This window comes from Rhinoraja longicauda, chromosome 9 (assembly GCF_053455715.1).
Source record: "Rhinoraja longicauda isolate Sanriku21f chromosome 9, sRhiLon1.1, whole genome shotgun sequence".
NCBI lineage: Eukaryota > Metazoa > Chordata > Chondrichthyes > Rajiformes > Arhynchobatidae > Rhinoraja > Rhinoraja longicauda.
The window spans coordinates 58107482-58135281 of record NC_135961.1 but is presented as its reverse complement, the minus strand read 5'-3'; the positions used below and the strand labels follow the sequence as shown (position 1 = coordinate 58135281).

At 46.4% G+C, this 27800-nt stretch overlaps 1 protein-coding gene across 1 annotated transcript in view; it reads right to left on the bottom strand.

Moving 5' to 3' along the window:
• The window catches only part of LOC144596785 (ras and Rab interactor 2-like), a 145211-nt gene extending 119186 nt beyond the window's left edge, over window positions 1–26025 (bottom strand). The window contains exon 1 of the mRNA XM_078405584.1: window positions 25770–26025. The gene's annotated coding sequence lies outside the window, so the exon portion shown is untranslated. The remainder of the gene's footprint in view (window positions 1–25769) is intronic.
• Between the last annotated feature and the right edge of the window lie 1775 nt (window positions 26026–27800).

Sequence of the window (27800 nt, the reverse complement as noted above, 5' to 3'; positions counted from 1 at the left end):
TAATTGGTTAAACAAAACATTATCATAGCGTAGATTCAACATCGTCTTGTTGAGTGTCATTGTCTGTAACTTGTTTTCACCTAGCCCACAGCTAACAATGGCCATCATCCTTTATCATCCTTACTTTTTTGCATATCTTTCATTCATTTGTTCGATAGCTCTCTATATCACTGTCTATATCTCACGTTTCCCTTTCCCCTGACTCTCAGTCTAAAGAAGGGTCTCGACCTGAAATGTCACCTATTCCTTTTCCCCAGAGATGCTGCCTGACCCGCTGAGTTACTCCAGCTTTTTTGTGTCTGTTATAGCGTACCTCGATTTGGAAAATACAGATGGATGAAATTCTGGTGTCCTATACTTTGACTAGCTTTACACATAAATTGCTTAAACCGAATACAGACACAAGAAAGGTATGAGTGCAGATCGAATGAAACACTGGAGCAAATACTGACTGCCATTAGTATCAAAAACATGAAGGCAGAATTTCACACAAGAACTTCACCGCAACCAGAGAGCAGTCCTGCACTACTATCTACCTCATCGGGGACCCTTGGGCTATCTTTGGTCGAGCGTCACTGGCTTTGCCTTGCACTAAACCTTTGGCCTTGCACTAAATCTATTGCCTAAACCTTATTCCCTTATCATGCATCTGTACACTGTGAATGGCTCGATTGTAACCATGTGTGATCTTTCAGCTGGCTGGCTAGCGCGCAGAAAAAAGCTTTTCACGGTACCTCGGTTCATGTGACAATGAACTAAACTGATACGCTGAGAGTTAAAGAATGCACGAGGTTTCGGCGCTTGGAACTAATACTATTGCAAGAAGAAATACAACAATGAGTCAACAATTTCTGGAAGGCTGCTCAAAATAGTTTGCTGTAACAGGATATCCTGAAACTAACAAAAATATTGCCCGTGTGTTATTGTGTAATTGGTGTAGAGGGCGGCATTCTAGCTATCTGGTTGAAAGAGCTACCCTGGCTGGTCTCGCAGCAACAGATCTATAATCCGCAAGACAAGGCTCTTCGAGTACAAATCCAAGTACCGACCGCTTAGATGCAGTGGAGAATTCTGCCTCTATTATCCTTCCAGCCAACGATGTAATACAAATGTAATACAGAAACAAGGAAGCCATGATTGCAATTCTAATGACACCCTGGAGCAAATACTGATTGGTGTCAACAGAGCTTTGCCACAAATGTTACACAAGTTGAGGGCTAAAGAATGCAAGAGGTTTACAAATACAACAAGAAATACAATTGAGTCAGTGTAGGAGGAAACTGCAGATGCTGGTTTAAATCGAAGATAGGCACAAATTACTGGAGTAACTCAGTGGGACAGGCAGCATCTCTGGAGAGAAGGAATGGGTGACGTTTCGGGTCGAGACCCTCCTTCAGACTCAAAATTTCCAATTGAGTCAACCATTTCCTGAGAGAGTGCTCAAAATAGTTTATTGCAACACAACATGCTGAAACTAAGAAAAATATTGCCCTTGTAATGTTGTGTCATTTGGGTTAAAGGCGGCACTACAGCTAGTAGAACAGCTGCCGTACGTCCGTAATGACCTGGGTTCAGTTCTGACCTGGGCTGCTCTTTGTGTGGAGTTTGCATGTTCTCTCCTTGACTGCGTAGGTCGGTCCAATTCCCTTCTGCATCCCAAAGACACGTGGATTGGTAGGTTAAACTGAACCACTGCAAGTTGTTTGTAGTGTGCACGTGAGTGGTAGAGTGCGGGGGAGTAAATGGGAATGTAGGGGGGGGGGAGGAGGTTGGGGATGGGTGGAAGTAAAACATGGGATAAATGTAGGAGCACAAACAGCTGATTAATGGTCAGCATGGACTAAGTGGGCTGAAGGACGGACACATCTTCATGCCGTTTATCCCTGACGCCCCTGCCACCCCAGCAACGGACTGTTCCAGATGCTACGGTCAAGCAAGCGCCTCCACTTTCACGCTGTGAAAACGGAGAGGATGAGACAGAGTTTCTTCCCACAGGCCATCAGGACTGTTAACTTTTATAACTCCAGGGACTAAATTTTGTCTTCACTGTATTAACTTTTATTTATATGCCGTAACTGTAATTCTTTTTTGTGCACAATCCGCAGGCATTGCCACTTTCATTTCACTGCACATCGTGTATGTGCACGTGACAAATAAACTTGACTTGACTTGAATGGTGTGAGAGACATATATAGATACATAGAAAATAGGTGCAGAGGTAGGCCATTCGGCCCTTCGAACCAGTACCGCCATTCAATATGATCATGGCTGATCATCCAAAATCAGTACCCCGTTCTGACTTTTTCCCCCACATCCCTTGATTCCCTTAGCCCGAAGAGCTAAATCTAACTCTCTCTTGAAAACATCCAGTAAATTGGCCTCCACTGCCTTTTGTGGCAGAGAATTCTCTGGGTGAAAAGGTTTTTCTTCATCTCAGTCCTAAATGGCCTACCCCTTATTCTTAAACTGTAACCCCTGGTTCTGGACTTAAATCTTATATCTTAAAGTGATAATAATGGGAGCAAGTTCAATGGAAATTACAAAACAATTTCTGAGAAATAAAGGCGGTGGAGCTGATGAAATCTCTAAGTTACAAATATATGGTGGAAGAATACTACTGGCTGGCACTAATTCAAGATTTCGAGATACAATACGATAGAATGTTATTTATCCCAAGAGGGAAATTGGTCTGCCATCAGTCATAAAACACAACAAGATACATGAAACATGAAATTAAAGTGCCGAGTGGAAATTCCGGGAATGCGGATGTGCAAAGATTGGCGGGGTGGGGATGGGGGGGGGAGGGGAGGTCAGTCTACCCCACGACAGAAGGGGAAGGAGTTGTACAGTTTGATAGCCACAGGGAAAAAGGAACTCCTGTGGCATTCTGTGCTTCATCTCTGATGATGCAAGAATCAGGCAATGAAGTAGGCTTGGTGGACAATGCCGAGGGCCTTCAATGGGACATAGACCAGCTAAGAATGGGTAAGAACATGGCAGATGGAATATCATGTGGAAAGACATGCAATCGCCCAGAAAGGCTGAGATTTCCTTTTAAGAACGGTGGGAGGATGGAAAGATATTGTTTAATAGAGCATTTGTACACGGATCGCTGGAGGTTAACATCAAGTCCTGCAATCAAATATGAAGGCAAACCAGATATTGGCCCAGGGACGAATCAAGGATCAATATCTATTTAACACAAAACACAAAGTGACACAAACAAATGATCCTGGTAAAATCCGCAAAGTGCTGGCGGACCTCAGCAGGTCAGTGGAGCATCTGTGGAGGGAAGTCGACAGATGATGACCTAAGAGGGGTCCTAACCTGAAATGTCAAAAGTCTGTCCTCTCCACTGCTGCTGCCTGTCCTGCTGAGTTTCTCCAGCATTATGTTTTGCCCAACTTTCCAACACCTGCATTTCCTTGCGTCTCCAGCGACCCTGGTTACGGGAAAAACAAAGATCGGCCAGCACAAGCGCGAAGCTTCAACTCTGTCACCCAGTGCCGACCAAAGATACTAGAGGAACAAGATGGACCACTCCGTTGAAATCGCCTATGCTGAATTGTAGTACGCAAAGGAGCCATTTTAGTAGGCAAAACCCGGCATTCGCTCTGCCTCTCGCAGTGTAATCAGTGTTTTGGGGGAACAGTATGTGTGATGATACCATTAAAATGCAGAATATATCTCATCTATCAATTCACAGATTTTTGTTATTTTTCTTTTTAAATGTTTCTGCAAGTTTCTGATTACTAAAATGGCGCCTTGACGTGCTACAGTGTTTAGGGTCGAGTGGTCTATCTTGTTCCTCTAGAATCTTCGGTGCCGACCGTGTGGAATTTGCACAACACCCCTCTATCTGAAGAGGGGTCCCGACCCGAAACGTCACCTAACATGATTGCCAGATATGCTGCCTGCCCCGTTGAGTTACTCCAGCATTTTGTTTGTCTTTCCTTGGTAAACCAGCATCTGCAGGTCCTTGTTCCTACCCCTTGTGATTCCATGGGTTTCCTCCAGGTGCTCTGGTTTCCTCCCATACACCAAAGCGGAACAGTGGCGCAGCGGTAGAGTTGCTGCCTTACAACAAATGCAGCACCGGAGACTCAGGTTCGATCCCGACTACGGGTGCTGTCTGTACGGAGTTTGTACGTTCTCCCCGTGACCTGCGTGGGTTTTCTCTGAGATCTTCGGTTTTCTCCCACACTCCAAAGACGTACAGGTGTGGCTGGGCAAATGTAAAAAAATTGTACCTAGTGTGTGTAGGATAGTGTTAATGTGCGGGGATCGCTGGGCGGCGCGGACACGATGGGCCGAAGGGCCTGTTTCCGCGCTGTATCTCTAAATCTAAAAAAAAACTAAGACACGTGCAGGTAGGTTAATTTGACCACTGTAAATTACCCCCATTGTGCAGGGGAATGGTGGAATCTGTGAGCTGTTAATGGGAATTTGGGCAGAATAAAATGGGATTAAGCACAAGATTAGCTTAGAGTGATGCTCGCTGGTCAGTGTGGACTCGGTGAGCCAAGAGCCATAGAGTTGCTGCCTTACCGCGCGCGCCAGAGACCCGGGTTCGATCCTGACAACGGGTGCTGTCGGTATGGAGTTTGCACGTTCTGTGACCTGCGAGAGTTTTCGCTGGGTCCTCTAATTTCCTCCCACGCTCCAAAGATTCAATGAAACTAGGGCCAGCAGAGTGTGGCTAAACTGACTGGAACAGCTACAAAAATAAAGAGAATGGAAAAAAATGTTGGAATGGATATCAAAATCCACCCAATTTTCTTACAATAATATTAGGAAGGAAGTGTGCGATCAGGTTCAAAACGGGTCACCAAAAAACCAGATACTCACAATACGTAGCTGGAAGTTAAGTGGCGGGCCTGTTGAATGATTGCTTTGTTGCTATATTAATAGCAGAGAGAGGATAACACTCTGGACATTCGGAGATAATTAATTGAATTAGGCACGGGGTATTGCCAGAAATAACAAACAAATCAGTGGCTAAGCTGCAGCAAGTAGGAAGCGTGGACATTGGGCTCCAATTACATAGAGCCCTGTTAGCTTGTAACTCGTGGGCTCAGAGCAGAATCTGCTTGGGGGTTACAACTGTTTATGAATGGCTTCCAAAACTGCTGCCTGAAAGCCTTACTTATTCACCTTGGTAAAATACATGCACCCTTCTCACTTTCCCCACATTTCCTGAAGTCCACTCCCCATCAATACCTGACAATATCCTGGATCACTAGGGGCTGCCCCAATGTCTGACTGAAGTCTTCTTCCCAGAGAAACTAAATGTACAATGTATATTTTTATAGTTTGCTTTTTTTTTGGTGAGATTATTAACCACATTGGCTGCAGTCGTGTTGCTGCCTTACAGCGCCAGTGACCCGGGTTCGATCCCAACAATGGGTGCTGTCTGTGTGGAGTTTGTACGTTCTCCCTGTGACCTGCACGAGTTTTCGCTGGGTGCGCGAGTTTTCGCCGGGTGCTCCAGTTTCCTCCCACGCCCCAAAAGACATACAGGTTTGTAGACTAATTAGCTTGGTAAAATTGTAAATTGTCCTTGGCATGTGTAGGATAGTGTTAGTGTGCGGGGATCGCTGGTCGGCGCGGACCCGGTGGGCAGAAGGGCCCGTTTCCGCGCTGTATCTCGAAACTAAACTAAATTACATGAATAACTCCATTTTTGGCATGCCTTGGCACCCCCAGGAAGGAATATTGCAGAACGTAAAAACTGCGCAGTACAGGTATACAGTTCACTGAAAGTGGTGACACAGATAGACAAGACTGGTGATGATGGCATTTGGCCCACTTGGTTTGATAGTTCAGGGCAATAGTTGGGATATCATGTTAGAAATGTGAGCAACGTCGCTAGGACGTCACATGGAGTAACACGGGCATTTCCAGTTGCTGAACAATTGGAAGAATATCATTAAGCTGGAAGGGTTGCAAAACGATTCACAAGGGTGTAACTGGAATTGGAGTGCTCGAATTATAAGGAGAAACTAGGTGGGCTGCGTGCCAACAAGAAAGTGCAAATGTTAGCTTCTACTGAAGATAGACATAAAATGCTGGAGTAGGCAGACAGTCAGGCAGCATCTCTGGAGAACATGTTTTTCAGGAATGCTATCTGGGTTGAGTGGGTGGGTTTTTTTTGGGTGTTCCGGTTTCCTGCCACCTTCCAAAGAGGTGCAAAGGTGAAGAAGTCATTGGGGGTGGACAATAATTTAGTCTGAAGAAGGGTCTCGACCCGAAACGTCACCCGTTCCTTCCCTCCAGGGATGCTGCCTGTTACTCCAGCTCTTTAAACCAGCATCTGCCGTTCCTTCCTACACATAATAATTTAGTTCAGTTTAGTTTAGAGATACAATGCAGAAACAGGCCCTTCAGCCCACCAAGTCCGCAACAACCAGCATATAGTAACACTGCCCGACACACACGGTGGACAATTTATAATGTCACCAAAGCCAATTGACCTACAAACCTGTACGTCTTTGGAGCGTGGGAGGAAACCGGAGCACCCGGAGAAAACCCTCGCAGGTCCCGGGGAGAACGTACACACTCCATACAGACAGCACCCTTAGTCAGGATCGAACTAATACTAGCACTACCCGACACACACTGTGGACAATTTATAATTTCACCAAAGCCAATTAACCTACAAACCTGGGTATTTATTCACAAAATGCTGGAGTAACTCAGCAGGTCAGGCAGCATCTCGGGAGAGAAGGAATGGGTGACGTTTCGGGTCGAGACCCTTCTTCAGACCTACAAACCTGTACGTCTTTGGAGTGTGGGAGGAAACCGGAGCACCCGGAGAAAACCCACGCAGGTCCCGGGGAGAACGTAAACACTCCACACAGACAGCACCCATAATCAGGATCGAACCTGGGTGGGTTAATTGGCTTCTGGAAATTGCCCCGAGTGTGTAGGATGCAAACCTGGAATAACTAGTGCATGGGTGATCAATGGTCAGCGTGGATTCGGCAGGGCAAAGGGCCGGTTTCCACGCTGTATCTCTAAACTCGACTAGGTCTCTCAGCATTGTCCAGGTGGCGGCATTTAATCGCAAGGAGATCTTTTTTTAACAGGTTGCGTGATTTGGCAAAAATGTGACAAATGGATTTGGCAAAAATGTAAGTAAATGCACAAACATCCTTCTTGGACCTCAAAGACCTGGAGAATACTTTACAATCTGTTGGAAACGAGAAGAGGGAGTTGGGGGAATCAATTATACACAAGTCATTAAAATATCATGGGTAGGTGAGGAATTCAAAGGCTAAGACAATATGAACCTTCAGATACAAAAGAGTACAATTCATGCAATAGCTACACAAAGCCTGGCTACATTGCACCTCAAGTGCCTTGTGTTGCTCTGACCTTTGGATAGATACATGACTGCATTGCTACTTTATCAGATTGATTTCATAACTGCATGAGGGATTGCACAATTTAAGATTATGTTGAATTTCAAGAGATTAATTATCATATGTACCAACAATATGTACCAATACCAATATGAACGAACAATTACATTTTTTTGCTTGCCACAGCTCCGCAGGCTTATTAACATAACACATAAATAAATGTACAATAATCAATGTCAGCAACACCTGAGGTCGGCATGGTGGCGCAGCGGTAGAGTTGCTGCCGTACAGCGCCAGAGACCCGGGTTGGATCCTGAACATGGGTGCAGTCTGTACCCTCTCCCCGGGACCTGCGTGGGTTTTCTCCGTGATCTTCGGTTTCCTCCCACACTCCAAAGGCGTACAGGTTTGTAGGTTAATTGGCTTGGTATAAATGTAAATTGTCCCTAGTGCGTGTAGGATAGTGTTAAACATAGAAAAAGATAGGTGCAGGAGGAGGCCATTCGTCCCTTCGAGCCAGCACCGCCATTCATTGTGATCATGGCTGATCATCCACAATCAGTAACCCGTGCCCAACTTCTCCCCATATCCCTTGATTCCACTGGCCCCTAGAGCTCTATCTAACTCTCTCTTAAATTCATCCAGTGATTTGGCCTCCACTGCCCTCTGTGGCAGAGAATTCCACAAATTCACAACTCTCTGGGTGAAAAAGTTCCTTCTCACCTCAGTTTTAAATGGCCTCCCCTTTAATCTAAGACTGTGGATCCTTGTTCTGGACTAATGTGCGGGGATCGCTGGTCGGTGCGGACTCGGTGGGCCGATGGGCCTGTTTCCGCGCTATCTCTAAACCGAACTAAACTAGGCAGCCAGACTGTAATAGTGCAAAAACCAAATTCCGTAGTGCAGCCGAAACAAAGTCCATAGAAGATCATAGTTGCTGAGGTAGTGGTTAGTGTTGGGCACTGTTCGAAATCCTGACTGTTGCTGGGAAGTTGCTGTCCTTCGACCTACACGATGATGATATTAAAAAGAGATGATTTCTGCTGGATGGAAACCTTTCAAGACTTGAGGGAAGAGCCTAAAAATTGGTTTGGTAGTAACCAAAACACAATTCTACACATGAAGAGAGGGAAGAGTTTGAAACTCATTTATACAAGCAGCAATTCATGTTAGCCCACTTGTTATTTATAAACTTGAAATTGCTAGGTTTGTGTTAACATAAAGATAGAGGAATATGGAAAGGGCCAATGATATGGAGTTAAGACATATATCAAAATATGTCTGAAGAAGGGTCACGACCCGAAACATCACCTTTTCCTTCTCTCCAGAGACGTTTCCTGTCCCGCTGAGTTGCTCCAGCTTTTTGTGCCTATCTTCGGTTTATACCTGAGGTTCCTTCTTCCACATATATCAAAAACAATCTATTTCACATTGGAACATGCCTGCCTCCATTTCCATGTATTCTACCAGAGAAGACAAAGGCAAATTCTCTGATCCCATCAGTCCCTGAATACACGCCCAGTACTGGTGTACCCTGACCTGCCGTTTGAATGACTGGATTAGCTGCCAGGAGTCAGAGCCTTTGATCCAGAGACACGAGTTTTCATCTCCATGGTAGCTGGGAACTTAAATACAGCTGGAGCTTTAAAAATGCTAGTCTCAACAACAACGGCCATGAAACTCCTGGATTATCACTAAAATCCCAGCCAGCTTCTGTCGATGGTCCAACAGGAAAGGAAAACTCCCATTCCCGCCCAATCTGGTCTAGAGATGTCTACAGGCTCATCAATGTTGTTGACTCGTAACTGCATCTTCAGTGAAGAGGTCATTGGGGGTGGACAATAATTTAGTTTGAAGAAGGGTCTCTCGTTCCTTCTCTCCAGAGATGTTGCCTGTCCCGCTGAGTTACTCCAGCTTTTTAAACCAGCCGTTCCTTCCTACACATAATAATTTAGTTCAGTGTAGAGATACAATGCAGAAACAGGCCCTTCAGCCCACCAACATATACTAACTGCCAACAACCAGCATATACTAACACTACCCGACACACACTGTGGACAATTTATAATTTCACCAAAGCCAATTAACCTACAAACCTGTACGTCTTTGGAGTGTGGGATGAAACCGGAGCACCTGGAGAAAACCCAGGCGGTCACGGGGAGAACGTACACACTCCATACAGACAGCACCCATAGTCAGGATCGAACCTGGGTCCCTGGCGCTGCAAGGCAGCGACTCTACCACTGTGCCACCGTGCCGCCATTACGACGCCAATGTCCCGTGAGTGGAAAATGAAAGATATAATTTATAATTTTTTTTAACCAGCAAATGTTGGGAGTACACATATATAACATATAACATATAACAACTACAGCATGGAAACAGGCCTGTCCGGCCCTGCCAGTCCACGCCGACCATTCTCCCTGACCTAATCTCATCTACCTGCACTCAGACCATAACCCTCCAATCCCCTCCTATCCATATACCTATCCAATTTACTCTTAAATAATAAAATCGAGCCAGCCTCCACCACTTCCACCGGAAGCCCATTCCATACAGCCACAACCCTCTGAGTAAAGAAGTTCCCCCTCATGTTACCCCTAAACCTTTGTCCCTCAATTCTGAAGCTATGTCCCCTTGTTGGAATCTTCCCCACTCTCAAAGGGAAAAGCCTACCCACGTCAACTCTGTCCGTCCCTCTCAAAATTTTAAAAACCTCTATCAAGTCCCCCCTCAACCTTCTACGCTCCAAAGAATAAAGACCCAACCTGTTCAACCTCTCTCTGTAGCCTAAGTACATCTTAAAGTAATTTTAATTTTCTTTGTAACCGAATGGGACAATCTGGTACCCTGCCCTGCAAAATATAACTGGTTATTAAATGCATTTTGATTCACATTAAAGTAAATTGGAATGATTACATCTATTCTGTAAAAGGAGGAAGAAACAGAAGGAAAATGAACATATTGGATTTTATAAAATGCTTCACAACCTTACAATATTATTCGGGGTGGCACAGTGGCCGGGATCATATCATATCATATCAATACAGCCGGAAACAGGCCTTTTCGGCCCACCAAGTCCGTGCCGCCCAGCGATCCCCGTACATTAACACTATCCTACACCCACTAGGGACAATTTTTACATTTACCCAGCCAATTAACCTACATACCTGTACGTCTTTGGAGTGTGAGAGGAAACCAAAGATCTCGGAGAAAACCCACGCAGGTCACGGGGAGAACGTACAAACTCCTTACAGTGCAGCACCCGTAGTCAGGATCGAACCTGAGTCTCCGGCGCTGCATTCGCTATAAAGCAGCAACTCTACCGCTGCGCCACCGTGCCGCTCTGATGTTGGGATGTTGCCTGACAGTGCAGGATTCGATCCTGACTACGGGTGCTGTCTGTACGGAGTTTGTGCATTCTCCCCGTGACTGCGTGGGTTATCTCCGGGTGACAATAGACAATAGGTGCAGGAGGAGGCCATTCGGCCCTTCGAGCCAGCACCACCATTCAATGTGATCATGGCTGATCATTCTCAATCAGTACCCCGTTCCTGCCTTCTCCCCATACCCCCTGACTCCGCTATCTTTAAGAGCTCTATCTAGCTCTCTCTTGAATGCATTCAGAGAATTGGCCTCCACTGCCTTCTGAGGCAGAGAATTCCACAGATTCACAACTCTCTGACTGAAAAGGTTTTCCTCATCTCCATTCTAAATGGCCTACCCCTTATTCTTAAACTGTGGCCCCTTGTTCTGGACTCCCCCGACATTGGGAACATGTTTCCTGCCTCCAACCCCTTAATAATCTCATATGTTTCGATAAGATCCTCTCTCATCCTTCTAAATTCCAGTCTATACAAGCCTAGCCGCTCCAGTCTTTCAACATACGACAGTCCTGCCATTCCGGGAATTAACCTAGTAAACCTACGTTGCACGCCCTCAATAGCAAGAATATCCTTCCTCAAAACCGGGAGCTCCGGTTTTCCCCTACACTGGCCTCGGTGAAATTGTAAATTGTCCCTAGTGTGCGTAGGATAGTGCTAGTGTACTGGTGGGCGCGGACTCAGTGGGCTGTTTCCGTGTTGTGTCTCTAAAGTCTAATTACAGGATGCTTCGCAGCCAAAGCATGACTGATATGAGGGAAAGTACCAGCACCCTTGTTCTCCACAAAGTCTTGTGAATCAAAGTAAAAACAAATCAGTAAAATTCCCCAACTCTTTTTGCAGACGCTGGGAAATTTTACAACCGTCCAAGATGAATGTGATTTTGATTCAATGTCGTATCTGAAAGATGGGCTTTCTCATCCAGGCACCGAGATATCAAGATTATAGCCAGTTTCACTGGCCAGCAGTTATATTGTAACCAACTGTATTTATCTACGATTCCGATCAGAGAGTGGGAGGGCTCGCATAGTCTCAGGGCAATTGCTGGACATCACCTGTTCCTTCTCTCCAGAAATGCTGCCTTTCCCGCTGAGTCACTACAGCATTTTGTGTCTGTCTATCAGCAATGAAGTCGGTCGTTTGCCATCTTGCACTGCCAGGAAGTTTCGGTCCCCTGAACAGTTGAGTGGTGGGACCTGGCCGATCCCAACCTCATTACCACGGTTATTTTAAAAAGTTTAATTCTGGTAAAATTAACTCTTATTGTTTCCCCAGTAACGATAATCTTGCTCTCGAGGTCAGAAAGACGAAGGAGTTGATTGCCGACTTCAGGAGGGAAAAGCCAAGAATCCACAAAGCCGTCTTCATCAAGGGGTCAAAGTCAATATCTTCATGTTCTTGGGCTGCACCTCTTGAAAGATCTGTCCTCTGCCCAGCCCACTGATGCGATCACAAAGAAAGCCCATCAACGCCTCTGAAGAAGGGTCCTGACCCAAAACGTCACCCATCCATGTACTGCAGAGATGCTACCTGACACACAGAGTTACTCCAGCTGACAAAATGTGCAAGAGGGAACTGCAGATGCTGGTTTACACAGAAGATGGACACCAAATACTGGAATACCTCAGCAGGTCAAGCAGCATCTCTGGGAAAAAGGAATAGGTGACCGTTTCAGGTCGGAACCCTTCTACAGACCCCGAACCCTTCGGAAGAATGGTTCCGACCCCAAACCTCACCTATTCCTTTTCTCTCAGCTGCCTGACCCACTGAGTTACTCCAGCAATTTGTGTCTATCTTCGAGTTACTCCAGCAATTTGTGTCTATCTTCGAGTTACTCCAGCATTTTGCGTCTATCTTCGAGTTTCTCCAGCATTTTGTGTCTATCTTCGAGTTACTCCAGCATTTTGTGTTTATCTTCGAGTTACTCCAGCAATTTGTGTCTATCTTCGAGTTACTCCAGCATTTTGTGTCTATCTTCGAGTTACTCCAGCAATTTGTGTCTATCTTCGAGTTACTCCAGCATTTTGCGTCTATCTTCGAGTTACTCCAGCATTTTGTGTCTATCTTCGAGTTACTCCAGCATTTTGTGTCTATCTTCGAGTTACTCCAGCATTTTGTGTCCAGCATTTGTTTTCTATGAGAGATTCCACAAGTTCCCCGTGTTCTATCAACTCCTCTACTTCCTTAGAAGATTTGGCAGGTTACCGAAAACTCTAATGATCTTCTACGGATGTATGACATATAGCACACTGACTGGTTGCAACACTGCCTGGTTCGGCAATTTGAATGCCCAGGAATGAAGGAGTCCACAAAGAGCAGTAGACACTACCTAGTCCATCACAGGTGCTGACCTCCACACCATCAAATGGATATATTGGACGCACTGCCAAGGCAGCAACAAAGGCCTACAACACTGTGACTATCCAGTCATTCCGCTCCTGCCATCAGGAAGCCACAGGAGTCTGAAAACCATGACCACCAGGTTCAAGTAGGACAGGCAGCGTCTCTGGATAGAAGGAATGGGTGACGTTTCGGGTCGAGACCCTTCTTCAGACCACGAACCGATCTCGTCTCAGATCTTGACCCGAAACGTCACCCATTCCTTCGATCCAGAGATGCTGCCTGTCCCGCTGAGTTACTCCAGCATTTGGCTCCAGTCTATCTGCTGAGCCAGCACTCCAGTCTATCTTCTATTTAAATCAGTATCTGCAGTTCCTTCCTACAACCACCAGGTTCAAGAACAGCTTCTTCCCCAACAACCATCAGGCACTTGAACACGACACAAGATCAACCTCAGCAACTATGAACTTCTGTACGCTGTCTTTAGATGCATAATAGACTTTTTTTTTTTTTTTTTAAAGTAGTATTACAGTTATTAATTTATTGAATTTCTTACAATTTTTATATATTATCTGCATGTCATTGCATTTACATGCCTGGTAAGCTGCTGCAATTAAGAATGTCATTGTTCTGTTGTCCGCACAAATGACAATGAAACACTCTTGACTCTTGATCTAAGTTGTGGGAACGGTGACCAGTCTGGGACAGGCAAGTGGGGTAGCATGGTTTAGTGTAGGAGGAAAGGGGGGGAGGAGAGGGTGCTGACCTAATGCAGGAGAGGTTTGGGCCCAACGGGTCCACTTGATCTAGTATACTATAGAACTACAAGACCTCCCCTGATATCTGTTGTGTCAAAGAAAAGGTATGATACAGAAGGCGGCCATTTGGCCCATCAAATCTGTGCTGGTTGAAAGAGTTACCCAGCCAGAGGTCTTGCAGCAACAGCTCTGTAATCAGCAAGTCATGGTTCTTCAGGTACAAATCCAAATACCGCTTAGATGAGGCAGAGAATTCTGCCAAACTGCTCCAGTATAATAAAACTGGCGTCCAGCCAACAATGTGGAAAAATTGCCCAGGCGTGTCATCTTCACAAAGAAAACCTAATCTAATCTGACTAATTGCCAGCCTACTCGCTCGACAGCAAAGTGATAAACGGTGTGATTCTCAATGCTTTCAAGCAGTTTATTCAGATATCATCTGTTCACTGGTGTCCAGTTTGGCCAGGTCCACTTGGCACCAGACCACATCTCAACTTTGGTCCAAACATGGATCAAAGGGGTGGATTCCAGATGCAAGGTGGGATTCACTGCCCTTGCCATCGAGATGGGGGAAAAAAAGTGCAAATCTTTAGGTGCAGGGAGGACTGCAGAAGCTGGTTTAAACCGAAGACAGACTCAAAAAGCTGGAGTAACTCAGCAGGTCAGGCAGCATCTCTGGAGGAAAGGAATAGGTGATGTTTCGGGTCGTTTCAGTCCGAAGAAGGGTCTCGACCTATTTATTTTCTCCAGAGATGCTGCCTGACCCACTGTTACTCCAGCATTTTGTGCGAATCTTTGTGCTTGGATTGGAGCTTTCTTGCACAGGGTTCACGCCTTACTCAAGCAAAACACAAAGCACTGGAGGAACTCAGCAGCTCATTCAGTATCTGTAGACATTGTCAATTGGGACCCTTCTTCAGACTCAAGGCTTGCTGCTTGGTACACTTCAACTCTCAATTTGTCTTAGTCATTAGACTTCCTTATATTAGCTTTGTTTATAATTTATCAGTTAAAATAAAAAATAATTGCTTTAGACAATAGATAATAGGTGCAGGAGTAGGCCATTCGGCCCTTCGAGCCAGCACCACCATTCAATGTGATCATGGCTGATCATTCTCAATCAGTACCCCGTTCCTGCCTTCTCCCCATACCCCCTGACTATGCTATCCTTAAGAGCTCTTAAATTGTGGCCCCTTGTTCTGGACTCTCCCAACATTGGGAACAAGTTTCCTGCCTCTAACGTGTCCAATCCCTTAATAATCTTATACGTTTCGATAAGATCTCCTCTCATCCTTCTAAATTCCAATGAATACAAGCCTAATCTTCATTGTTTGGTTTAGAGATTCTCTCTTGAATGCATTCAGAGACTTGGCCTCCACTGCCTTCTGAGGCAGTGAATTCCACAGATTTACAACTCTCTGACTGAAAATGTTTTTCCTCATCTCCGTTCTAAATGGCCTACCCCTTATTCTTAATTTTGTTTCAATGGCCGACCTTCCTTGGAGGCATCCATGCACACTTCCTGAGGTTAGGTGGCCACGTCAGCCAGAATATCAGATATCCAAAAGATGATTAGAAGGTTGGGCAATGACCCTTTTTGTTAGACACACTTCCTGTCATTTGAACTTCCGAGCAACAGCCTTGAGTTATCAACGGAAGGACGGCACGGTGGCGCAGCGGTAGAGTTGCTGTCTTACAGCGCCAGAGACCCGGGTTCGATCCTGACTATGTCCGCTGTCCATGGGGAGTTTGTACGTTCTCCCCGTGACCGCGTGAGTTTTCTCCGGTTACCCCAGTTTCCTTCCAAGCTCCAAAGACGTGCAGGTTTGGAGGTTAATTTTCAGATTTTTAGTAAAAATTGTAAAATTGTCTTTAGTGTGCAGGATAGTGTTAGTGTACAGGGATCGCTGGCCGGTGCGGGTTCGGAGGGTTGAAGGGCCTGTTCCGTGTTGTATCTCTAAACCAAACAATGAAGATTAGGCTTGTATACATTGGAATTTAGAAGGATGAGAGGAGATCTCATCGAAACATATAAGATTATTAAGGGGTTGGACACGTTAGAGGCAGGAAACATGTTCCCAATGTTGGGGGAGTCCAGAACAAGGGGCCGCAGTTTAAGAATAAGGGGTAGGCCATTTAGAACTGAGATGAGGAAAAACTTTTTCAGTCAGAGAGTTGTGAATCTGTGGAATTCTCTGCCTCAGAAGGCATTGGAGGCCAATTCTCTGAATGCATTCAAGTGAGAGCTAGATAGAGCTCTTAAGGATAGTGGAGTCAGGGGGTATGGGGAGAAGGCAGGAACGGGGTACTGATTGAGAATGATCAGCCATGATCACAATGAATGGTGGTGCTGGCTTGAAGGGCCGAATGGCCTCCTCCTGCACCTATTGTCTATTGTCCAAGATAGAAGTGCAGGAGCACCAGTGGCCCTTCGTAAGCAAAGGAAGGAGCAGAACATCGATTATCCACCTGCCTGGTCAAGATGCTCCAGCTTCCTCTGTAGAGGGGACTGTAGTTCCCACATTGACCTCACGAGCCATCCGAGAAGCCACAAAATCCAGAGTGGATGCACGTCCACTTTCATCCTGAGGGACTTTCATGTACAGTTCTGGGAAAACCTGCTGCCCTTACAAGTTCTAACCAACTTCAGATTCAGCCCACATGGGAAAAAAAATTAATAGATCTTGCTGGCTTCCAAGTGCAGGAGGAGCTGCAGATGCTGGTGGACATGAAAGATAGACACAAAATGCAGGAGTAACTCAGCGGGACAGGCAGCATCTCTGGAGCAAAGGAATAGGTGGTGTTTTGGGTCGAGCAGGCAGAGGGAAGCTAGAGGTACGAAAAGGTTCAGACCAAATCAGAGCCAGCACCGATGACCAAGGAAAGGTGGAGCCCACAATGATCCATTGTTGGCTGTGGAAGAGGTGATAACGACAAAATATGACAGTGAAACTAGCAGGATGACTAGGGTGGGGGAGGGGCAGAGAGAGAGAGAGAGGAAAAAAAAGAGAGAGAGAGAGAAAAAAGAGAGAGAGAGAAAAAGGAGAGAGAGAAAGAAAAAGAAAAAGGAGAGAGCGAGAGAGAGAGAGAGAGAGAATGAGAGAATGAGAGAATGAGAGAGAATGAGAGAGAATGAGAGAGAGAAAGAGAAAGAGAGAGAGAAAGAGAGAGAGAAAGAGAGAGAGAAAGAGAAAGAGAGAGAGAGAGAGAAAGATAGAGAGAAAGAGAGAGAGAAAGATAGAGAGAAAGAGAGAGAGAAAGAGAGAGAGAAAGAGAGAGAGAAAGAGAGAGAGAGAGAAGAGAGAGAGAAAGAGAGAGAAAGAGAGAGAAAGAGAGAGAGAAAGAGAATATGCAAGGGCTACTTGACATTAGAGAAATCAATGTTCATACTGTTGGGTTGTAAATTTGAGGTGCTGTTACTCCAATTTGCGTGTGGCCTCACCCTGACTATGGAGGTGATCCAGGAGAGAAATGCCAGTGTGGGAATGGGAAGGGGAGTTAAAATGGCTGGCGACCAGGCTTCCACTTTGAATTCTCCATCGACCTCCAACAATAATAATAAAAAGCTCACTCTGGTGCGATGTTGCTTCTTCTGCCAGAGGAATCAACTTTCACCACTGAAACACGCCTGCAGGTGACACATGCAGAAGCCAGGCACTCAGGCACTGTGATTTTTAATGCCCAATAACACTTACTGTACACTGGATAGTGGTAATGGGAGATTTCAAAGCTTCAAGGTTTTGTTGGTTTTGGATGACAAATGAATGTTACAGCCAGCAGAATAATCACACATCGCAGGCGTGGGATTAGGTTAACAAGCGAGAGGGGAAGCCAGACCCAGTCTGTTGCCAGGAAAATCAGAAATAGGTCACAAAAGTGCTTGAAGCACTGCACAATTAAACAAGCTCTTAAAACTCTTCAAACGCAATCTTTTTCTTTTTCGCTTACAGCAATGGAAAGTTTGATTTGGCTGCTAATGGAGCGCGAAGCAGCGCTCCCAGTCCGACCCCCAGAGAACGCCGGTTCCCAGTGAAGTGTGACCTGCTGCACAAGGTCCTATCGCTCCAGTGCATTGTAAACCCAGAGCCAATGGTTTGCAGTCCTTCAGGGTGCCTCACGTCAAACTCAAGGCCACTTAGTGGGTGATCAGGCAACCCAGAGATGCAGCCTGACCCGCTGAGTTACTCCAGCATTTTGCGTCTATTTCAGGCGAAAGATGTGTTTGCTATCTGAAAATAACATGGCGGAAGGCACGGTGGCACAGCGGCAGAGTTGCTGCCTGACAGTGCCAGAGACCCGGGTTCGATCCTGACGGCAGGAGCTGTCTGTGCAGAGTTTGTGCGTTCTCCCCGTGACCCGCGTGGGTTTTCTCCGGGATCGCTGGTTTCCTCCCACACTCCGAAGACGTGCTGGTTTGTAGATTAATTGGCTTGGCATAATTGTAAACTGTCCCTAGTGTGTGTAGGATAGTGTTAGTGTGCAGGGAAACGCTGGTCGGCGCGGAACTGCCTGTTTCCACGCAGTAACTCTAAGATAAACTACAGCTCCAGTCAGCAAATAGTGGATGCTGTATTTCCCAAATGCCCCAAGGATTTCCTCGGCCAACTTCATCATCTTCCTCTGACGCTAGCTTATTTTTACTTCCTTATTCCTCCAATCTTATCTGCCAAGTCCAGCTCTATTTGGGCTTTGAAACAGAAAGTATCATTTGCTTGGATTATAAACATATCTCACATGATTTAAGATAGAATCATACTATATCAAAATATCACACAGACATCTAATACCCAACATCAAAAATCCAATACATCACAGAACTTTAATGTGCCGATGCACTTCATTGAAGTGGCAAAGCAATATTTCTCCACAAACACGACTGAATAATGTACTTCCTATAATAGTCCATAAGTTCTAGGAGCCGAATTAGGCCATTTGGCCCATCCGGTCTACTCTGCCATTCAATCATGGCTGATCTATCTATCTCTCCCTCTCAACCTGCCTTCTCCCCATAACCCCTGATGCCCTTACTAATCAATAGGAAAATAAAACTTCCTCCTTTGAACACTAATCAGTGGGCCGAAGGGCATGTTTCCACACGATATCTCTAAACTAAACTAAACAAAGCAAGCTTCCACAGTCTTCGTGATTGCACTGCACTCAAGGGATGAGGACATAATTACTTTCTGGACTCTTGCCGCTGTTGTGCCTTTGCTGAGAAAGATGCTATTTCGAAACAACTTATTTATTCAGGATTCATTGGGTCAGGTGAACCCAGAGACCCACTTTGGGAGCCATCCTTTGAACTGGAGCCATCAAACTTTGACACTCCATGGCCACACTTTTACATTAGAGATACAGACCTTTCAGCACACTGAGTCCACGCCGACCAGCAATCACCCATAAACCAACCTACACACGCCAGGCACAAATATACAATTTATCCAAAGCCAATTAACCTACAAACCCGCATGTCTTTGGAGTGTGGGAGGAAACAGGGAGAACGTACAAACTCTGTACAGGCACCACCCGTGGTCAGGATCGAACCAGGCACTCTGGCGCTGTAAGGCAACAACTGGAACGCCCCGAAGACCTAATTTTAAATTCACTTACAAAATGTGGGTGACATTGCTGAGCTGAGCATCTATAGTCAAAATATATACATTAGTTATTGAAATATCGCCCCTCAAACGTGTCTTGTATCTTATTAGTTTTTGCAAAGGAAATGTGCGTTAATTGCCGTGGGTGACATGGCGTCCTCTGGGAAGGTCCAGGTCAGTACAGATCCAGCCACCATCTTCTGGCAAGGTCTAGGCTAGTTTCGCTGTTCAGCGTGGACTTGGTGGGCTGAAGAGCCCATTTCCCAATCTAGATGCGGCACGGTGGCGCAGCGGTAGAGTTGCTGCCTCACAGCGCCAGAGGCCCAGGTTTGATCCCGACTACGCGTGCTGTCTGTGTGGCGTTTGTACGTCCTCCCCATGACCTGCGTAGGTTTTCTCCGAGATCTCCGGTTTCCTCCCACACTCCAAAGACATACAGGTTTGTAGATTAATAGGCTTGGTATAATTGTAAACTGTCACTAGTGTGTGTAGAATAGTGTCAGCGTGCAGGGATCACTGGTCGGCGCTGACCCAATGGGCCGAAGGGCCAGTTTCCATGGTGTAACTCTATGATAAACTACAGCTCCAGTCACCAAGTAGTGGATGCTGTATCTCCCAATTGTCCAAAGCTTTCCTCAGCCAATTTCATCATCTTCCTCTGACACCAGCTTATTTTTACTTCCTTATTCCTTTAATCATCTCTGCCAAGTCCAGCTCTATTTGGGCTTTGAAACAGAAAGTATCATTTGCTTGGATTATAAACATATCTCACATGACATTTAAGAGAGAATCTTACTATATCAAAATATCACACAGACATCTAATACCCAACATCAAAAAATCCAATAGATCGCAGAACTTCATTGAAGTGGCAAAGCCATATTTCTCCACAAAGACTACTGAATAATGTCCAGAAGTTCTAGGAGCCTGAATTAGGCCATTCAGCCCATCAAGTCTGCTCCGCCATTCAATCGTGGCTAATCTATTTTTCCCTCTCAACCTCATTCTCCTGCCTTCTCCCCATCACCCCTGACGCCCGTACTAATCAACAGGAAAAAACTTCCCTCCTTTGATGTAGGAGGTGCAGCAGTAGAGTTGCTGCCTTACAGCGCCAGAGGCCCGGGGCGCTGCCTGTGCGGAATTTGTACTTTCTCCCCGTGGGTTTTCTACCATATCTTCGGTTTCCTCCCACTCTCCAAAGGCGTACAGGTTTGTAGGTTAATTGGCTTGGTGTAAATGTAAATTAGTGCGTGTGGGATGTCCCTAGTGCGTGTGGGATAGTGTTAATGTGCAGGGATCGCTGGTCAGTGCGGACTCAGTGGGCCGAAGGTCCTGTTTCCATGCTGTATCTCTAAACTAAACCCCATACATTCCTTCAGATAAATGTCCCTACTGATATTTTTTTGATGACTTCTGCTCTGTGTGACTCTAATGACAGCAGTGGTGACATCCAGGTAAGATAGATTATCAGGTACACATTTACGGAGTTTGAACGTTCTCCCCCTGACCTGCGTGGGTTTTCTCTAGGTGCTCCGGTTTCCTCCGAAGATGTACACTTCTGCAGGTTAATTGGCTGTGGTAAAAATTCTAAATTGTCCCTGGTGCGCAGGGCAGCACGGTGGCGCAGCGGTAGAGTTGCTGCCTTACAGCAAATGCAGCGCCGGAGACTCAGGTTCGATCCTGACCACGGGCGCCGTCTGTACGGAGTTTGTACGTTCCCCCCTTGACCTGCGTGGGTTTTCTCCGAGATCTTCGGTTTCCTCCCACACTCCAAAGACGTACAGGTGTGTAGGTTAATTGGCTGGGCAAATGTAAAAATTGTCCCTAGTGTGTGTAGGATAGTGTTAGTGTGCGGGGATCGCTGGGCGGCGCGGACCCGGTGGGCCGAAGGGCCTGTTTCCGCACTGTATCTCTAAATCCAAAAAATCTAAATCTAAAAAAAAGTACTGGTGTACAGGGCGATTGCCGGACAGTGGGCCGAAGGGCCTGTTCAAACTACGATTCAAAATGAAAGCGTAGCGTCAAACCTATTCGACAGGAGTCTGAATATTCCTGTCATGCCCAACCTTTGCAGTTTACTTCGGACGTAAAATGTTTGTGTCTCTGCAGCCAACGCCACAGCCTTAACACAACACAACATACAAACTGCACCGAGTTTGAGTTTACACGAGTCGTCACGTGTACCGAGATACAGTGAAAAGCTTTTTGACGCTGGGTAACCAGTCAGCAGAAAGACAATACGTGATTCCAATTGTGCCATCCAGTGGACAGGCGCATGACAAAGGGAATATCGTGATACATGACAAAGGGAATAACGAGAATAACGACTCGCGCAAGAAACAAATGCCATTTTCAACGACGCAAAGAGTCTGGTGGGCGCAATTGGGTGGGAGACATACCTAGCTTCCTTATTTGCACCGATAGAGATGCTGTGTGTAGCAAGGAACTGAGGATGCTGGTTTAAACCGAAGCTGGAGTAACTCAGCAGGTCAGGCAGCATCTCAGGAGAAAAGGAATACGTGACGTTTTGGGTCGAGACCCTTCTTCAGGCCGAGAGTCAGGGGAGAGAATGTCTAGGGCTTTCCTCTCCCCTGGCTCTCAGTCTGAGTTCTAGTTTCCCTCGCCCATGACTCTCGGTCTGGAGAAGGGTCTCGACCCAAAATCGTCACGCATTCCTTTTCTCCCGAGATGCTGCCTGACCCGTTGAGTCATTCCAGCACTTTGTATCCATCTTGGGTGTAAACCAGCATCTGTAGTCCCTTCCCACACAATATTTCCACGACTCTGGTAATCAACAAATAAGATAGTCCGCTGCTGAGTATATCTACAGATTAGACACTAGATAATAGACAATAGGTGCAGGAATAGGCCATTTGGCCCTTCGAGCCTGCACCGCCTTTCACCGTGATCATGGCATTCTGATGCCATCGTCAAAATACAATTCAAGCAAATGAAAAGGTTAATTCCCGGAATGGCGGGACTGTCATATGTTGAAAGACTGGAGCGACTAGGCTTGTACACACTGGAATTTAGAAGGATGAGAGGAGATCTTATCGAAACGTATAAGATTATTAAGGGGTTGGACACGTTAGAGGCAGAAAACATGTTCCCAATGTTGGGGGAGTCCAGAACAAGGGGCCACAGTTTAAGAATAAGGGGTAGGCCATTTAGAACTGAGATGAGGAAAAACTTTTTCAGTCAGAGAGTTGTGAATCTGTGGAATTCTCTGCCTCAGAAGGCAGTGGAGGCCAATTCTCTGAATGCATTCAAGAGAGAGCTAGATAGAGCTCTTAAGGATAGCGGAGTCAGGGGGTATGGGGAGAAGGCAGGAACGGGGTACTGATTGAGAATTGTCAGCCATGATCACATTGAATGGCGGTGCTGGCTCGAAGGGCCAAATGGCCTCCTCCTGCACCTATTGTCTATTGAAAAAACATTAACAGAAGCAGAGCAAAAATGGCATGGGTGAGCAAGACCCCTCAGTCATACCTTGCATTAGCCAGCTACGTACAGGGTTCATGGTAAACAGGCTTCTTGTAATTATCATACAAGATGGTATCGTTCACAGATACATATATTCATAGAGTGATACAGTGTGGAGACAGGCCCATCGGCCCACCTGCCCGCGTTTGGTGCATATCTCTCCAAACCTGTCCTATCCATGCACCTGTTTAACCGTTTCTTTGTGACGGTCACGGTGGTGCAGCGGTAGAGTTGCTGCCTTACAGCGAATGCAGCGCCGGAGACCCGGATTCGATCCTGACTACGGGTGCTGTCCGTACGGAGTTTGTACGTTCTCCCCGTGATCTGCGTGGGTTTTCTCCGAGATCTTCGGTTTCCTCCCACACTCCAAAGACGTACAGGTTTATAGGTCAATTGGCTGGGCAAATGTAAAAATTGTCCCTAGTCGGTGTAGGATAGTGCTAATGTGTGGAGATCGCTGGTCGGCACAGACCCGGTGGGCCGAAGGGCCTGTTTGCGTGCTGTATCTCTAAACGAAACTAACTGGAACATGACAAGAGGATGGGCGATACACATGTCAAATACTACAGATGAAGGCTACAGACAAAGAAAGCATGAATAAAACTCAAATAGCACTTCATCAATGGCTTGGAGATTTCAGAAGTTGGATTGCGTGTTCTTATCCTTACAACAGAAATAGGGAGACTCGTGTGTGTGTGTGTGTGTGTGTGTGTGTGTGTGTGTGTGTGTGTGTGTGTTAAACCAAAACATTTTCCACACACTGTCAAATATTTAAAGAAAATATTTTTGTTATACACATTAGAAAATCACTGACTGTTTTCTTAGAGTCCAACCAGAGTCCATTGCATTCCTAGACCACATGAAGGTTTGTTTTAATTTAGTTTCGCTTATTGTCACGAGTACCGAGACGTGGAGAAAAGCTTTTTTTTTTAATCGCGCGCTAGCTATCCAGTCAGCGAAGTCTCATACACGATTACAATCAAGTCGTCCACAGTGTACAGATACAGGATAAAAGGAATAACGTTTCGTGCAAGGTAAAGTTATTTAAAGTCCGATTAAAGATAGTCCGAAGGTCTCCAATTTGGTAGATGGTTCCCAATAGTCATGTATAGATCGTAAAACCAAAAAACTATTTGTTACAAACAAACTAGTTTAGTGTCACGTGTACCGAGGTACAGTGAAAGGCTTTTGTTGCGTGCTAACCAGTCAGTGGAAAGACAATACATGATGGCAATCGAGCCTTTCACAGTTTACAGATACATATTAAGGGAGTAACATTTAGTGCAAGATAAAGCCAGTAGAGTCCGATCAAAGATAGTCTGCAGGTCTCCAAATTAGGTGGTTATAAGGTGGTACTTGTTATGAATCTTAGAATCATTTAAGTTTATTAGAATTCATTTCCTTCTGACAGCTGTACTTATTATTCAGCAGTAAAGATATAAATCAGGCTCAACAGTAATTGCACATTTCAGAGCTAACAGGTCGATTTTACCTCTAGGAATTTAGATGCTGCCTGCCTGCTGAGTTACTCAGCATTGTGTGCCTATCTTTGGTGTAAACCAGGATCGGCAGTTCCGTCTTACACTAGGAATTTACATAAAGGCTGCTTGCTTCCAGTAACGCTGGCAAAACCGAGATTGCTTAACCTATGTTTCCCTGTTTTAAGATGATGAGTTATCATTGTTAAAAAGAAACCCACGCGATTTACAAAACCCTGGAGTGTGTTGTAGAGGAGTATATTTCCCATTAGAGTCACTGCACGATGATAACATCAGAGTCCCATCGCTGCTGTTGCAGGGACAAGCTGATACCAATGGACAAAATAGATAGCAGGGGGCCGGCCACTGAATGGCACGAACAAAAATATATTCCTTCCTCACTGCCTTTACCAAATCATGATCGCTGCAACACAAAGGTCTGAAACTTCAATTCAGTAACTTGCTTGCAGTTGGAAGGATGTGTATAGGAGTATAAGTATGATATTATAAGTAAACATTATTGAAGCAGAATAAAGTTGCAAAAGAAACCCTTCTTTCAAAATATAAACATCCATGTGAGACGCATCACCAAGGCTTGTCTTCCTCCAGCACTCTCCACAATCCGCATACACACATGGGGGGAGAGAGGGTGGGGGAGATAAGGTGGGGGAGAGGGGTGGGACAGAGAGAGAAGGGAGGGGGGGAGGGGGAGGGGAGAGGAGGGGGAGAGGAGGGGAGGGGAGGAGGGGGGAGGGGAGGGGAGGAGGGGGGAGGGGGAGGGAGGGAGGGAGAGGGAGAGGGGGGGAGAGGGAAGGAGAGGGAGGGAGGGAGAGGGGAAGGGAGAGGGGGAAGGAGAGAGAGGGAAGGAGAGAGGGGGAAGGAGAGAGAGGGAAGGAAGGAGAGGGAGGGGGGAGGGTGGAGAGGGAGGGGGGAGGGTGGAGAGGGAGGGGGAGGGTGGAGAGGGAGGGGGAGGGTGGAGAGGGAGGGGGAGGGTGGAGAGGGAGGGGGTTGGAGAGGGAGGGGGTTGGGAGAGGGGGAGGGAGAGGGAAGGAAGGGGGGAGGGGGAGGGAAGGAAGGGGGGAGAGGGAGGGAGGGGGAGATGGGAAAGGGAGAGAGTGGAAAGAGAAAAGGGGAGAGAAAGGGGAGAGAGAGCGAGAGAGCGAGGGGGGGAGAGGGGGAGAGAGAGCGAGAGAGCGAGAGAGAGAGAGAGAGAGAGAGAGAGAGAGAGAGAGAGGTCAGTCAGACAGCCCAGTGCCTCAGCTGCTCATTCACGTCCACCCAAAACAAAAGGCAAAGGAGACAAAAGAAGTGACCACCCCCTCCCCTCCTCTCCTCTCCCCTTTCTCCTCCGTCTGTGAACACTTACCTACACACCTGGGCGCCTCGGCTGACCCACCTGTCGGGTCTTTGCCTTCGTTGTTCTCTCCTCTCCTTTCTCCTCTCCTCTCTCCTGTGTGCTCTCCTCTCCTCTCTCCTGTGTGTTCTCCTCTCTCCTGTGTGCTCTCCTCTCTCCTGTGTGCTCTCCTCTCTCCTGTGTGCTCTCCTCTCTCCTGTGTGCTCTCCTTTCTCCTGCGTGCTCTCCTCTCCTCTCTCCTGCGTGCTCTCCTTTCTCCTCTCCTCTCCTCTCCTCTCCCACACTGACATGAGTGTTGTCCACCGGTGCTGGGCTCCAGCCCGCCCTGCGCAGACGCCGCTCCCTCAACACAGATGAGAGGAGGGAGGGAGAGGGGGAGGGGAATGAGGGAGGAAAACAAAAGTAAAACTTTGGTCCAAACTATTGGGAGATCACGTAATCCTTGCTTGGGGAGTGGGGGGGGGGGAGGGGGAGGGGAGGGGGATGGTGTCATCTGCTTACAAATAGTTGCACCACAAAAAGGAAGAACTTCTTGTAAAGACTTAAAAAAAAAAAAAAAATAGAGAGTTGTAAGCCAGAAGGCTGTGAAGCCCAAGGCAATGGGCAGAGACGGATAGATTCTCGATTAGTTCGGGTTTCCAGGGTTATGGGGAGAAGGCAGGGGAATGGGAGGTTAGGAGGGGAGAGATAGATCAGCCATGATTTGAATGGCGGAATAGACCTGATGGGCCGAATGGCTCAACTCTTCTCCTATCACTTATGAACTTATCCAATGTTGTGCCGGTACAATGTGCGGGTTCAGGGTTAACGAAGCAAGTCTTGTAAACAGAATCTGACTCCCACTCCAACCCCGCTTCTCCATGTGGATGTTGAAACCCAAACTGCATGGAGGTTTTTTTTGTTACCCCTCCATTATCCTTCTGCAAATAACACACACAATTAGCTATTGCAGAAGATTAGTGTCCTTCCATGTTGTTTCGAATTTCAAAACTGAACTTTGTTCGCAATAAAAAATGTATGCAAAACAAAGAAAACATGCAAAAACATGTCATGTGTTATTTATACATAAGTATACATTAAAACACAGCGGTAGAGTTGTTGCCTTACAGCGCCAGGGACTCGGGTCCGGTCCTGACAACAAGTGTTGTCTGTACAGAGTTTGTACGTTCTCCCAGTGACAGCGTGGGTTTTCTCCGGGTGCTCCGGTTTTCTCCCACATCCCAAAGACGTGCAGGTTTGCAGGTTAATTGGCTTCTGTAAATTGTCCATAGTGTGTCGGATGCAACTAGCGTACAGGGTGATTGTTAATCGGCTGGACTCGGTGGGCCGAAGGGCCTGTTTCCGCGGGGTATCTGTAAACAATCTAAACCATACATTCAATATTGCAAGAGTCACCCACAGTGATGTTAGCCCCTCCCTACGTTGATGCCAGGAAGGACTTCCTGTGCTTATCCAGTCAGTGTTGTGTGGGTGGGGGAGGACGGAGTGCTGCTGTAACTTTATTACCACACTATGAAAGTCCTTGGCTCATTTAGCAGCATTGGAACTACATTTTGCGCCTTTCAGAAATTTGTCTCTGTCCAGTACAAGGATCTCCGGAGGAAAATGGACAAGCGAAGTTTTCGGATGGGAAATCCTTCTTTGGACATTTCTTCCACAGATGCTGCCTGACTGGCTGAGTTTGTGCTCTGCTCCAGATTCCAACTTCTGTAGTTTCTTGTTGACCCAACCTCATTGTTTTGTTTAGTTTAGTTTAGTTTAGTTTAGTTTAGTTTAGTTTGGTTTGGTTTGGTATGGTTTGGTTTGGTATGGTTTGGTTTGGTTTGACAATAGACAATAGACAATAGACAATAGGTGCAGGAGTAGGCCATTCAGCCCTTCGAGCCAGCACCGCCATTCAATGCAATCATGGCTGATCACTCTCAATCAGTACCCTGTTCCTGCCTTCTCCCCATACCCCTCACTCCGCTATCCTTAAGAGCTCTATCCAGCTCTCTCTTGAAAGCATCCAACGAACTGGCCTCCACTGCCTTCTGAGGCAGA